The 15,645-nt window shown below is 39.5% G+C and overlaps 1 pseudogene; it reads left to right on the top strand.

The window, feature by feature from the left end:
* Positions 1–2,959: 2,959 nt before the first annotated feature.
* LOC133077001 (mitochondrial intermembrane space import and assembly protein 40-like) lies at positions 2,960–3,449 on the top strand (annotated as a pseudogene).
* The last annotated feature ends 12,196 nt before the right edge of the window (positions 3,450–15,645 follow it).

Raw genomic sequence — 15,645 nt, 5'->3', positions numbered from 1 at the left:
ATAACCTACATCAGGGTACCGAAACAGGAGGGAAAGGGGCAGGGCACAACCTTTAGAAGAATGACGTAGCCTGAGGACATGACATAAACTGATTAGAACCAAATGGGTCCAAGATGGCAGACAAGCTGACTTCCACTAGACCTTGAGCCTCAGTGTATGCTCATTGTAACACAACAGCAAGCGAAGTGACATACCCACAGGCACCATGACAGTTCCAAAGCCGACCCTAAAGATCAAAAAGTGGGCGGTGGCCCAATTCCTGGAAATCCCCACCCCTTCCGGAAATAGCGGGAATACTCCTCCCACTCATTAGCCTATGAAATTACCCACCACTATAAAAACTGACAACCCCATACCCTGGTGCTGCTCTCCCCTTCTGGGATGGCCCACACTCTGTCTGTGGAGTGTGTTTCTCTCTAAATAAATCCACTTCTTCCCTATCACTTTGTCTCTCACTGAATTCTTTTTGTGATGAGACATCAAGAACCTGAGCTTCATTAAGTCCTGAAACCAAGTGTGTGATCTCAGTTGGAAGACCGTGGGTTTTGGCTGGGTCTGAGTCTGGGCACATGGGTTCAAGTCCCAGTCTGAGGTGCACGGTTTCAGTACCAGTCCTAATGTTGACTCCTTATGGCATTATTATTATTCCATGACAGATTAGAGCTTTAAGAGATCATTTAACATTTTCAGTAGTTTTTGCAGCTAATTTTATTAGTCTAGGCAATTGCCTGCACCTGTTTCAACAGTCAAATTGAATTTTTGCTTTACTAAATTAACTGAGTTCCAAGTAAACTTTTAAAAATGCATATATTTTAAGGAGCAAACAGAAAAATTTTGGTGTGTGTCTTCTGTACCATAGAAGCTATTGTGGAAATGTGTGTCAGAATGTTGTCATTAATGCCTTAAATGTGCTATTGCCTTTCCCTCCTCTTCTGGCTCAGCATGATGGATCTGGGTGGTAGGTTACTGTTGTAATCCTCTTGTTCTTTACACTGTGTCACAGACTCCGTCATTATTTAGTTCCTAATTTATCAGAGGTTTTTTTAAAAAACTGAAGTAATAGTTGATTTACAATGTTGTGTTAGTTTCAGGTGTACAGCAAAGTGATTCAGATCTTTTTCAGATTCTTTTCCATTATAGTTATTACAAGATATTGACTATAGTTCCCTGTGCTATACAGTAGGTCTTTGTTGTTTATCTATTTTATATACAGTAGTGTATATCTATTGTATTAATCCCAAACTCTTAATTTATCCCTCCCCCGCCCTTTCCCTTTATGGTAACCATACATTTGTTTTCTATGTCTGTTTGTTATCAGAGTGTTTTTGGTTGGAACATTTTCCCTCACCCACATCTTAGATCTCTTAATGACTAATTTATTTTTCATAATCCATGGGCTCTTCAGAAACCTAAGATCATATTTAACTGACTTTAGTTGAGAGTCTGTTGACACAGACGGTCTCAAAGCGGATTATACTTCAATTCCTTGATCCTCAGTATTCATATGAGATTAATAATAAAGATAAATAAAGTTATAATGGTGAAATTTATGTGGCTAATGGATATTAATGTTTTTTAAACACAAATATATATTAGAACACAAGTGTCCTTGAGCTAGAACCTGTGTTGGAGATCTTTGAATACTCTGTTTTTTTGGTAAGGCTAAGAGAATCCAAAAAAGAATCACTTTTTATTACCAAGGGGAACGAATGCTGTCAAATTATTGTATTGATGATCCTAATTCAAAGCTTCAAAGTGGTTTCTAAGTCAAGTGTTAAGATACTAAGCACACACTCAGGCACTGTGTTAGAAAATCCTATAATGCAGTTCCAAAAGCAGTGTTTCCCATCTTCCCTTCATGACGTGCTAAAGCAGACTGACAGCATGGGGCCGGGCTCAAAGCCACAGATTTAGGAAATGTTGGGGGAAAACAGCACTACCGTTAAAATTGTGTGCAGGAAGTTTAAATTCATCGCTGCATCTTTAAAAGACATTTCCATCAATTACTGGTTTTATTGGTTTTGGATTTTTCCCTTTTAGTTTCTAAGGCTGATAAAAATATAATTGAACACCGAGCGAAACTGGAGTTCTAATTCTCATTCTATTTCTGTGCCATAATTAGTTTTTATTAATCTTTCCCTCCAAATCTGGGTTGCTGTGTGAATAACAAGCATGTCTTAATACATATGGGTTTTCATTCTATATATTAAATAATACGGCTATAGTGTCAGGAAGGAAAAAACTGGCTGGTAAACCTGAAAAAGTACAAAAGCTATTTCCTTCCTTCTAACCTTCCTTTTTCTACATTCTTTAACTGTATTTCATGATCATTAGTAGTTTGACATTGAAGTTAAGGAGAAAGTGATCACGTATTTACTCTTGCTCCTGAAATCATTGTTTATACTTAAAATATCTTTACCCGGATGATTTGCTGTTCTTTCTAAAGTGTCCCTTTTTTGGGGGACTTCCCTGGTGGCACAATGGTTAGGAATCCGCCTGCCCATGCAGGGGACACGGGTTCGAGCCCTGGTCTGGGAAGATCCCACATGCCACGGAGCAACTAAGCCCGTGCACCACAACTACTGAGCCTGCGCTCTAGAGCCCGCGAGCCACAACTACTGAAGTCCACGCGCCTAGAGCCCTGCAACAAGAGAAGCCACCGCAATGAGAAACCCGCGCACCGCAACGAAGAGTAGCCCCCGCTCGCCGCAACTAGAGAAAGCCCGCGTGCAGCAACGAAGGCCCAACACAGCCATAAATAAATAAATAAAGTGTCCGTTTTTTCTTGCCACTAACGCAACCAAGAAGGAATCACTTTAATTGAAAAATTGTAAACTGGCCTCTAAGTACTAGACCAGGCATTCAAAGAGATACCATTTATCTGTAATATTTTTTTTAAAGTGGTATTTGCTGTTCCAAACAATCTTGTTACCAGGGCATGACCTGAGTCTGGTCACTCATGATCAGTTATTCAACATCAGCCTTGAACAGATGGGACCGACGGCGTGAGGCCGCCGCCGCAATCGCCGCGAGGTCAGAGCGCCGGGCTGCACCATGCCGGCAGGAAGGGAAGGATAGAATCACATTGGTGACCAAAGAAGACCGTGACACTCCAAGCAACGCGGAGCTGGTGGCCGACGACCCCAATGATCCGTACGAGGAGCACAGACTGATCCTGCCCAACCGCGACGACATCAACTGGAACTGTCCATGCCTGGGGGGATGGCCAGCGGCCCACGTGGGGCACAGTTCAAGGCGGCCTTCTCCTGCTTCCATTGCAGCACAGAGGATGTCAAGGGGTCGGACTGTGTAGACCATTCCGGGCCATGCAGGCGTGCATGCAGAAGTACCCGGACCTCTATCCCCAGGAGGAGGAGAAGCCAGCGGATGGATCAGAGGAAATGGCTGTCTCTGAGGCCATTGCAACCAAAGAAGAGAGGTCCAGCTAATGAGGGCACGGGAGGCTGGGCCCCAGCCTCCTTCAGAGAGGATGAACCTCTCCAAGAAAGTGTCTCTCCCTCTGTTGTTCTGTGCACTGTAATGTACAAAATAACTTATTGAGCTGACCAGAGGTCTTGGCCCCTTGACATATACACTGAAAAATGGGTTGTATGTATGTGTGTCTCACATGAACCTATCAGCGAATGTAGCTGCCACTTTTGAACTCTCTTCTCAGATTGTCCTGAATTTTGCCACTTTGAAATAATGTGCTGAATAATCTCAGCAACCAAACATCATTACCTGGGAGTGTCTTGTGAGTGAGCTGATTTATTCTGATTCATTGTATCCCTTTTAGTAGATTTTATACCCAGTTGGAAAGTGAAATAGAAACAAAACATCTTCCTTTAGAAATGCTGGGTGAGAGAGTGTCATGGACATATATACACTACCAAATGTAATATAGATAGCTAGTGGGAAGCAGCCGCATAGCACAGGGAGATCAGCTCGGTGCTTTGTGACCACCTAGAGGGGTGGGATAGGGAGGGTGGGAGGGAGGGAGATGCAAGAGGGAAGAGATATGGGAACATATGTATATGTATAACTGATTCACTTTGTTATAAAGCAGAAACTAACACACCATTGTAAAGCAATTATACTTCAATAAAGATGTTTAAAAAAAAAAAAAAAGAAATGCTGGAGGGGGGCCATTCCTTGTAGAAGAGGCGGGATGATCAGACCTTGAGTATTTGACGAAGCACTCTGCTTCATTTCTCATATATTTTGGTTTCCAGTTTGCATTGAGCTCCAGGTTTTCTACATTTGGAAAACAGAGCTTTGGACCCTCTGAGTGACCCCCTTTGTAAGTGAAGAGAAAGGCTGGTTTTTTCTGTTCTTGCTATTCCAAAAGCCCTGCTTTGGGGTCTGTGCTCACACTGGCTCTGTCTCAGCCTGTTCAGATGCAATGTTCTTGAGAGGTGGGGACCTAATCATTACCAAAGTAGCACCCGAGAGAGGAACCCGTGTCAATTAAAAGGAAAACATGATTTAAAACAAACGAAAAAACCAGATGGGACCACACGTCCTACCCCAGAGGCACACTCATTCTGGTCTAGTTCATCACCAAAACCCAGCTCAAATGCAGCTGTCAAGGGCATTTATTCCCCAAATGCTGGTAAACTAGAGATGTCAGACAGTGGAATTTGAAGATCACACACTAAGTGCATCGTGTTCAGTAACCACACAGACACACACAAGGGGAGAGAGTTAGGGCTGTTTTGCTGGTTGCAGAGGTGAAGCAACTAAAGCCATGGTTAAACTATTGATAGAAGGAATTCCACTATGGCTGCCGCGAAGCCAAATTGTAAATGCTTTAAAGGTTTGACTTTGCCAAGGAAAGAAAGTGATGCAGGGGGGCAGATACACTGTGCAGGCATCCAGCCCCCTGATGCAGTCTCTCCTTGATCTCCCTGTGGGGAATTCAGCCCCTACCCTGGGAAGGTTCACAGTCTAGTGTGAGGAAGGTGGACACATAAAGAGATGATGGTTATGGGATTGAAATAAGAAAGCATTTCTCCTTCCCAGGAAAGAGTGGCCTGGGGGCCAGAAACAAAGCTTTTTCCTTCTCTCCCAGGGCTGACCTCCAATGCAGATGACTTAGCTGATAGTCATAACTAGAAAAAGCAGACTAAGCTAGAATTTCAAAACTACCCCTGAACCGTACCACTCACGCATTCAACTGGGCTACAATGCAAATACTATCGCAAGAATTAAGATGTGTATTGTGTGTGTGTGTGTTCATGTTGCTTAATTTACTATTATCTTTCTAACACCAGGCATATAGGAGTTTCTTATTTTCATTTTTATGGCAGCAGAAGAGAGAAAGCAAAATTGTTTTAGAAGCACTTGTAGAAGAGAATATGCCGAATTATTTCCTAAGGCATAATATTTGAACCGGCAGCTGGGCTAATGCAATGCTGAATTCCGAACTCGTTTCCCTTTTAAGACCCCATTTAGATCATAGTTTGGAGCGGCAGGAAGTACAGCTTGAAAGTTGACGTCAAGTTAAGTAGCAGTGGGTAGGTGAGTTATCTTGCCCACCTAGGGTGTGTAGAATATATTTAAAATCCTCTACAATATATATTTATTATCGTAAATGCTTCTGCCAGTTCAAGAATTGGCTAAGAATTGGCCTCTTCCGGGAAGCTTTATTCACTAATGTTCCCCCTCCTGGCCCACATGTGTATGATTCCATTCCAGTACTTTGCATTTCCCTTTCCACTCTAAATGGGCTGGTGGTTTTGGAGTGTTTACTTAGAACTGTGATGTTTGACTAGATCAGAACTTCTTGAAAACCAGGTCAGCTTCCACATCCTTTGGTTTACTTAGTAGCACAAAGTGTTGCCTGTTAATTAATTCTAATTTTTAAGGATCCTAATTTTTAAAAAGATTCTTAGTTTACCTTTTTCCTGAGAAAACTGCTTTTTTTTTTTTTTTTTGGATGAGCATATGCTGACTTGTCCTTAATTTTCAGGTAACAGGTAACAGCACATTTCTAAATAATGAAGTCCTGTATTCTCTCAGACCCAGGACTAAAGCTTTGAATAAAACCAGCTGTAATTTCCAACCCAGTATGAGCTGCATAAAGAGAATTGGAGAGACTTCACTGGTGGTCCGGTGGTTAAGAATCTACCTTCCAACGGAGGGGACGTGGGTTCGATCCCTGGTCGGGGAACTAAGATCCCACACGCTACGGGGAAACTAAACCCATGCGTGGCAAACAGAGAGAAGCCCGCAACGAAGACTCAGCGCGGCCAAAAACAAACAAAAAAAAAGAAAGCGAGAGAGAATTGGAGTACATTTAATTTACAGTAAGGAGGAGAAATTGGCTTGTGATTCAGTGAAATGAGCATCAAAAAAGAGAAGTGTTTCAGAGAATAAAGTCCTTCAACACCTGGATTTGACAAAACTAGTTGACAAAAATTCAAATGAGTTAGTTACAGAGTTGCTATCATGAAAAAATATGATACCTAATAGGTTTTTTTTTTTTTTTTGACTTAACTTTTTTTTTTAGAGCAGTTTTGCTCTTACAGCAAAATTGAGAGGAAGGCACAAAGATTTCCCAAATAACCCTTGCCCCAATACGTGTATTATCTTGTAGGATTTTTGCCTTTTGTATTTTAGGTACTTTCAGAAACAAGCTAGGCAGAACCTTGTAAAAGTGGGAGAAAAAACCCCCAACAACTTTACAAATGTCAAAACCTTCAGAGATTTAAAATAGTGCTGAGTGCGGTTATGGGAGAGGGTTCACTGTAATCTGTATTGAAACCAGGCCAATGTCCTTATTTATAACCTATGGTTGCTGAAATAACATTCTTTGTTAGCACTAGAATTTCCCTGAGTGTTTTATGTAGGAAAAGTGACACTTGTAGTCATCTTCTGATTTAATTGCTTCTTCATACTTTTTTTTGGGAGAAAAGCTTATTTTTTAAGAAATGAGGAGCCTCTATAGAAAATTGCATTTCCCAAGAAAGCAATTTATTAACCCAATAAACTTAAGTCTTTGGAAATAAATCAAGTTGGATTTCTATAATAACAAATAGAAGCAGGACTCCAAATACCTACAAAATATAAATTAGGATAAAACGTGGCTCAGAGTTAAATGTGAGAGAGTGAATAAACCAACGGACAATGGCCAGGACAATGGATCTCTGACCCACAGTCTGCAGCAAGTGGCCCAGAAAGGTCAGAGCTTGGTCAGTGACTGCCAGCTTTCCTAGTTTTGTCAATCCCACCTCCATTTCAACTCAGGGCCAAACACAGAAAGGTACATATGCTCCCCAAACCAATCACATGAGATATCCTCTCTGGTTAGCTCAACTCCACGTCCCTCAGGCCAACAACTTCCAATCAGGGCATTCCTGAAGCCTTGCCTTTTTACAACATAAAGCTTTCCCACTTCCCTGCTGCCTGCCAAACACAAGTGATGGTGGCTGACTCCCATTGCTATTACAAGCTCTGAATAAATAGCCTCCTTTTGTTCTCATCTGGGTAGTCTTTGTGCATTTCCCCAAGTGGAAAATGTGTAGTAGAACTCCAAGTTTTTGAAAATAAGCTGAAAAAATTCTCAGTGGTGTTGGAAAATGTAGTTATGTGCTCTCTTAATCACTGAAATACTAAAAGCTTATTAGGCTAATTACACGACTTTTGCCTATAGTCAATCAACCAACAAGTATTTATTGAGATTTGAGACTCTGCTCTGCCCCGTTCAGTGGTGGGGAAGTTATTGAAGTTGTATACATTAGGACAAGCGGGTATTAAAGATCAATCACCAGTCAACTTTGCGTTCAGTACGTGCCACAGTCAAGACTCAGGCGTCAGTTATTCCCGGAATTAACTCGTGGTTTTGCTGTTTAGTAGCTCTGTGACCTTGGGCAAATAACTTTGTTTTCAAATCTCAGAATATTTATCTTTATAATAAATATCTACCATACAGGATTGCTGTTATATTAAATTAAATAATTCAGCTAAAATGCCTCGTAATTTGCTAATAGTAATTACTGTATATATGTGATAACTCATTATATTACATGCTCACTATTTTAAAATGCAGGAGCCGAATAAAGCATACTTTCCATCCTTGGGGAAATTATCTATTGGAAAGGAAATGATGATTTACAGGAAGTTTATACAGAGTGGTTCAAGAACTTTGTGAGACAATGCATAATTAATTTATTATTTATACAGTGTTGAATTGGGTGGCACAGTATTTAAGTGCTTTGAGGGTTGGTTGATGGGAAATGAAAGTGGGCTAGAGTGGTTTGGAAAGAACGTTTGGAAGAGGAGGCAGATAGTGTGTATCTTGACTGGCGAGATTGGGAGAGGTGGAGGGAAGATCTCCACCTATCTACAATTAAAGCTCCGCCTACTCCCCACTCCCGGATTCCCAATAGACCTTGTGAATCTGTGAAGAGCTTGGCTTGCTGGGAAGGGAGAATTTTTATCAACAAACTGTGGGAATTAAGGATAGCTGGATAGGAAGGGCAGATTACGGAGGGTGGTCTTAAGAATCAGACACATCGATGTGTTTAGATTAGATATCTTAAGAAAGTGAATGCTACTATCAAGTGGTATTTCAGGGAGTTTGATTTAGCTGTAGGGTGGAATAGCAGAAGGGGCGGGGAGCCTAAAGTTAGTAGGAAAGTATCAAACTGTGAGATGATGCCAGCCGGGGTTAAGCCGATTATGGTAGAAGTGGAGAGAGAGAAACTTTTTGGAGGAAGAATATCTAGGACTTGGCAAGTGAATGGTTATGGGGAATTAAATAACAGTAATAATTACTACTTATTAGCACTTGTATGTGGCAGGTATTATATAAAAGAAATATCCTTTACATAAGTATCTGGCAAAAAAACGGAGATTGGAACTTTCTTGAGAATTGTAGGCATTTGAACTCTATGAGTGTGCATGGTATGAACTTTACAATTCATAAACAAATAGATGCACTCACTTTATGCATGAATATTCATGAATATGAACAATGAATAATATTAATCTTTAACAACTCACGTAGTAGGTTACTAATACAGAGCTTGCAGTGAAATGTGAAATTAAAAACACTGTGGGCGTGGACATTGCATTTCCCTGAGAGCCTTTCACTGCCCACTGGTAGGTCCTTCACAACCAGCCAGTTGCCCCCAAACGTCCTACTTTGAGAAATTCTGCTCTGGGTCATGTAATCATTTCTCCTCTCAGCCTGGTTGATCAGAAGGTAGTGGGTATAAACCAAGCTGTTTTCTTGTTACTGAGTGTTTCTGTCGAGTCCTTCCTCTGTTAGGTTCCATTGTTCTGTGGCAGCCTACTGGTGCAATTTCAAATTGGCTTACTAACCCCATGGCTTGGTTAAAAAAGCAGACAATGTTTTCAAGAGCCCCTCTTTTCTCTCTTTAAGAATGAGAACCTAAATATAATACTTTGGACTCTTAATATGCATCAGGCCCTGATGTTCTATTTACTTTATCTCATTTAACCCTCACAATAGTGCTGCAAGGCCAACTTTTATGCTCCTGATATTACCAAGGAGTGAACCAAAGGGGAAATTGGTTAAAATAACTTGGTCAGTGGCATGTAACCAACAGGAGGTGGAGTCTGGGTAGGAACCCAGGTTGATCTGACTTCAAAGCCCAGTTGCTCACCACTGTACTTCCTCTTAAAGAAGATGTAAAACTGGAGATGACTCCAAGTTCAACATGAGAATGGTAAGGCCGTTGCCAGGGCGAGGTAACCCAAGGAAGAGAAATGGCCAGAGGCAAAATGGGAGAAGGGAACTAGTAAGTTCAGTTTAGAACATGGTTAGTTTGGGGTGATGAGTAAACATCCAAGTAAAAACTTACTCTGGAATATTACTTCCATAACACCAATTTTCAAATAATATGTATCAAGACAATGGCAATATTCACTGACAATCACTATCAAGAGATTTTGCACAACTCCGTGTTAAGATCCTAAGGGGGAAATATATATATCAGGAAGGGTTTCTTTTCTTGTCAGACAGACTTAATTTGCAATTAACCACAAAGAATGTCTGCCTACTTCTTCCCTCTTTGCTTTAGTGCTGGCAGCTCTTTCTACCTTGGCTTCTTTTACCTACATTTGAGGTATTTATTACTGTGCTAAGTCACATGGGCTTTGAAGGTTTTGTTCAAATCCAGGAATGATGTAGATCTCATTAGATGGGCTATTCTCATCTGAAAAGAACCAAGGGAGTCAGAAGAGAGATCCAGTTCAATACTTGCTATAAGGAAATAAGCCGACTGGAGAATCTCAGATTAAATCTAATTCAACATTATTTAGAAAAAAACCCAGTGGAGACATAATTCATCAGTAAGGCTCAGACTAGGATGCCTTGCTATGCCAGATGAATTCAAGGTACAGTGCCACTTTGAAAAGAAAGAATTGTTGCCCAGACTCATGCATAATCACACCGATCAGGGCTGGTTTTATACAGATTGTAGAAAACCTTTCTTCTTACTCACACAATTTGGATGAGTCCATCAAGATAAGAAAGATGAAAATTCCCTTTGTGAGGAGAGAGTTTTATGGGAGGATGGGGCTCACTCTTCAGTTTTAAAGGTAAAGACTCATCATGGAGAAATAAAGCACGTGAAGCCAGCTTTGGAGCTAGTAAAACAAATAAAAATCGCTTGATCGTAAACTGTAAAACGAAGTATCTTATTAGCTGGTATGTGGTTACAGGAGAATTATCATGGGCTTGAGTATTAGAAAAATCTGGCTTCAACCCTGTGTTTGCCACTTAGTAGCTGTGGAACACTGAGAAGGATGCAAAAACAGAACAACTCGAGTAAGAAATAAGTAACAATACTTTCGGATTATAGACCAAAAATATTTATTTCTATCAATACGAACTCATGGATATCTATTTTATCTTTGTCCCATAATATGAAATTATTGTTATTGATTTGTTGCTTAAGTTGTTCTAATGTTGGCCATCGGGAGCTCTTTCAGGTTGGTTCCTATGGCTTTTGCAAAGTCCCCATCTTTTCTTTCTTTTCCTTCTTTTTTTTCCTTCTTTCCTTCCCTCCTTCCTTCCTTCTCTTCTTCCTCCCTGCCATTTTCTCTTTCTTTCTTTTTCAGTTCTTTCTTACTTTCTGTAACCATAAGATGCTCCAGGCTCACCTTGTATTTTTCTAGCCTCATCCCTGGAATCAACCATTTCTCCAAGAATCCCTGCTTTCTTTTATTGGAGAATCAACTTACCTGCGTGTGTTTGTGTGTGTGTGTGTGTGTGTGTGTGTGTGTGTGTGCATGTGAAGGTAATAAACTATGACTCCATATCGATATGTCCAATCTGGTACCACAGGGTTCATTCTAGCCTTTCCCCTTTCCTTATTTGTGTCTTCTTTCTCTAACAGTAACAAATCTGGTTCTCCTTATCTACACTGTATTTACTTATTTGTTCAAACTTAGTATGCAAATAAAGAAGTTTCAGAATTCTTAACGCATTCTTTTTGAGAACAAAATTTCCCAATTCGACTACAATGCTTGTGTACAATTCCGTTTGTGAACACTAGTCAGACAAAGTGCCCCTTTTCAGGTTAGCTCCTTTCTTCCCTGTCCTCGTTAGTGTGGTTGTGTGATTTATTTGTAATATTTTTAGAGCCATTTATCACAGTCTGTGTTTCCTCTTTATTCACATCCTTGTTGAATTTTCTATTAACCTGCAATAATAATTGTTTATTTTTGTGCTGTATGTGTCTGTAGGGTTCGCAAATGTATAGAGTCATGTACTGACCATTACAGTTCTATATCAAACAATTTTATCCTTGCCCCAAATTGCCCTGTGCTACTTCCTTATAGAAAACTCTTCTGCCCAACTCTTCTAGGATCATTGACTTATTTTCTGCCTATAGTTTTCCTTTTTGCAGAATGTCATATAAATGGAATCATACAGCATGTAGCCTTTTTGGGTCTGAGTTCTTTCATTTAGCAAAATGAGTTTCAGATTCATGCATGTTATTGCATAAATCCTTAGACCATCCCTTTTTATAGCTGCACAGTATTCCATTGTATGGATGGTCGTCAGTTTGTTTATCTAGTCCCCAGTTGAATGATATTTACTTTTTTCCAATTTTTGCCTACTGTTAATAAAGCTGCTATAAATATTCATGTATAGGTTTTTGTGTGGGTCATATGGTAAGTACATGTTTAACTTAATAAGAAACTATCATACTGATTTCTAAAATGTTGTACTGCCACCATACATTGCCGCCAGCAGTGGATGAGAGTGCCAACTGCTCTACATCCGTGTGAACTCTTGGTATTGCCATTAAAAATTTTTTTGATAGAACTACCATATGACCCAGCAATCCCACTACTGGGCATATACCCTGAGAAAACCATAATTCAAAAAGAGGCATGTACCACAATGTTCATTGCAGCACTATTTACAATAGCCAGGACATGGAAGCAACCTTCCAACCTTCCAAGCAACCACGGAGGTGTCCATTGACAGATGAATGGATAAAGGAGATGTGGCACATATATACAATGGAATATTACTCAGCCATAAAAAGAAACGAAATTGAGTTATTTGTAGTGAGGTGGATGGACCTAGAGTCTGTCATACAGATTGAAGTAAGTCAGAAAGATAAAAACTAATACTGTATGGTAACACATATATATGGAATCTAAAAAAAAAAAAAAAAAAATGGTTCTGATGAACTTAGGGGCAGGACAGGAATAAAGACACAGACGCAGAGAATGGACTTGAGGACACGGGGAAGGGGAGGGGGAACCTGGGACGAAGTGAGAGAGTGACATGGACATATATACACTACCAAATGTAAAACAGCTAGTGGGAAGCAGCCACATTGCACAGGGAGATCAACTCGGTGCTTTCTGACCACCTAGAGGGGTGGCATAGGGATGGTGGGAGGAAGACGCAAGAGGGAGGGGATATGGGGATATACGTATGAATATAGCTGATTCACTTTGCTATACAGCAGAAACTAACACAATATTGGATAGCAATTATACTCCAATAAAGATGTTAAAAAATGTTTTTTTGGATCTTTGGGCATGTAGCGGTACCTTCTTTTTGTTTTAATTAGCATTTTCCTAATAATTAGTGATTTTAGCACCTTTTTATATGCTTATTTTCTCTCCATACATTTTCTTTGATAAAGTGTCTGCTCAGATCTTCCCCCCGCCCCTTTCCTCTTTTGGGTCGTTTGTTTTCTTCTTTCTCTCTTTTTTTTTTCCAGCTGTCTACTTGTCTTTATTTTATTTATTTATTTTTTGTTGGAGTATAGTTGCTTTACAATATTGTGTTAGTTAATACCGTACAGCAAAGTGAATCAGCTATATGCACACATATATCCCCTCTTTTTTGGATTTCCTTCTCATTTAGGTCACCATGGAGCACTGAGTAGAGTTCCCTGTGCTATACAGTAGGTCCTCATTAGTTATACAATTTCATACGTAGTATCAATAGTGATCTATGTAAATCCCAATCTCCCAATTCATCCCCCTCACCCGCCGCCCCCCCCCACTGCTTTCCCCCTTGGTATCCATATGTTTGTTCTCTTTGTTCTCTATGTCTGTCTCTATTTCTGCTTTGTAAATAAGATCATCTACACCAATTTTTTCAGATTCCACATATATGCGTTAATATATGATATTTGTTTTTCTCTTTCTGACTTACTTCACTCTGTACCACAGTCTCTAGGTCTACATTTGTTTTCTTACTGTTAAGTTTTGACAATTCTTTCTATATTCTGGATATAAACTCTTTGTCAGAATTGTGATTGCAAATATTTTCTCCTAGACTGTGGTTTGTGTTTTCATTCCCCTAATGGTACCTTTTGCAAAACAAAAGTTTTTAATTTTAATGAAGCCCAATTTATTAATTTTTTTCTTTATCAATTGTTTTTTTGGCATCAGTCTAAAAACCCTTTACATAGCCCCAAATCATACAGATTTACCCCTATAGTTTTTTCTGGGAATTTTATAATTTTATATTTTACATTTAGGTCTATCATCCTTTTTGAATCAAGTTTAGTATAAAGTATAAGGTATGGTTTGAGGGTTTTTACAAATGCATATAGATATTCAAATGTTCTATAGTTTGTTGAAGTGATTATTCTTTCTTTATCAAATTGCCTTTGCAACTTTGTAAAAAACTATTTGACTACATTTGTGAGGATTTATTTCTGTGCTCTTGTTCTATTTCATTGATGTATGTGTCTATTATTTCACCAATACCACACTGTCTTGATTGTTGTATCTTGAATATGCATAGTAGGAGTTTTCCATCCTATTTCCCTCTTTTCCAAATTTGTCATGTATATTCTAGTTCATTTGTCTCATTAAGATTGTACAGATGGTATTTTTTTTTCTTAAATGTTTGATAGAATTCAGCAGTGAAATCAGCTGGGACTGTAGTTTTCTTGGAAGTTCTTAAAGCAGGAATTTAATTACTTTCATAGATCCAGGACTATTGGAGGTATCTATCTCTTCTGGTAATTTGTATTTCTCAAGGATTGGTCTATTTCATCTAAGATTTCAAATTTATGTTCATTGACTTTTGTAATAGGCCCATATTCTTCTTTTAATATTTCCAGGGCTTGTACTGATATCCACTTTTCATGATATTGGTTATTTGTATCATATATCTTTTTTTCTTGGTCAATGTGGCTAGAGATTTATCAGTTTTCTTGATGTTTCCAAAGTATTAACTTTGGTTTCATAGATTTTCTTTACTGACTTTTGGGTTTAATTTCATCAGTTTGTGTACTTGTCTTTATTTCCTTTTTTCTACTTGCTTTGAGTTTAGTTTGCTCTTCTAATTTCTTAAGGTAAGAGCTTAGATTATTGACTTGTGATTTTTTCTAATATAAGCATTTGAATGCTATACATTTCTGTCTAAGCACTGCTTTATCTGCATGCCACAAATTTTGATATGTTTTATTTTCCTTTGAATTCAGTTAAAAGTATTTCTTAACTTTCCTGAGACTTCCTTTTCCACCCATGGATTATTTAGAACTAAGTTTTTAATATCCAGCCATTTTGAGATTTTCCACATATCCTGTTACTTGTTTTCAGTTTAACTCCGTTTGGGTCCGAGAACGTATTTTGTGTGATTTCTATGTTTAAAAATTTGTTGAGGTTTGTTTTGTGGAACAGGATGAGATTGCCTGGGTGCGAGCTTTGTCTTTGCCATGGTAACTATCAGTATACCACGGTATACCATATGCTCCAAGGCGTGTTTTTTGTTTGGGGCGGGGGTCTATCTGCTGAATTCTGAGTTTGGGTCTTCCCTTGGCACTGTGCCTCAAGGAAGATGGCTTAATTGCTCTCCTTCTCCTGTTCCCTCCCATCAGGATTCTGCAGTTATTTACTGTTTCGAGCTTCTTAGCTTGGAGCTGACGTTGGCGTTGGTCACTGTTTTTTTGATTAATGCTTCGTTTTAGGCATGCAATATTTATCTGGGTCTTGGGGATGTGGACTTCTCCTTCCCCTCCCCTGGCTATAGTTGTGAGATCAGTGTAATCCAGTTTCTTCTCTATGCATAGGGTTTCTCTCTGTTCCTTTCCCCCAGCTGCCTTGTTTCCAAAGATGCCCTGGGGGCAGCAGTATTTTCTAGCCTCTCCTGCTATTTCGCTCTTTTCTCTCACTTCTGCACCACAG

Source organism: Eubalaena glacialis, chromosome 17 (assembly GCF_028564815.1).
Source record: "Eubalaena glacialis isolate mEubGla1 chromosome 17, mEubGla1.1.hap2.+ XY, whole genome shotgun sequence".
Classification (NCBI taxonomy): domain Eukaryota; kingdom Metazoa; phylum Chordata; class Mammalia; order Artiodactyla; family Balaenidae; genus Eubalaena; species Eubalaena glacialis.
The sequence above is the reverse complement of the archived record's forward strand: the minus strand, read 5'-3'. Positions and strand labels throughout refer to the sequence as shown.